Genomic DNA, 215 nt, shown 5'->3' on the forward strand with positions numbered 1-215 from the left:
GTCACGTTATCTTCAGTGCCATTACGTACAACGCCTATCCTCCCCCAAGTATTAACCCCACCCTACAGCTACCCCTTCCACTCCCGCCCACTCTCACGCCCACATCGCGCCCACCGCCCACAGGCCAAGCCGAGGCAGGGTGCAGTTGTCCTCTCGCCGCTCCTTCCAATCATCCCTCAGATTTCGGCTAATCCGTACGTAATCAGGGCTCCAGG

The sequence above is a fragment of the Penaeus monodon genome, chromosome 34 (assembly GCF_015228065.2).
Source record: "Penaeus monodon isolate SGIC_2016 chromosome 34, NSTDA_Pmon_1, whole genome shotgun sequence".
NCBI lineage: Eukaryota > Metazoa > Arthropoda > Malacostraca > Decapoda > Penaeidae > Penaeus > Penaeus monodon.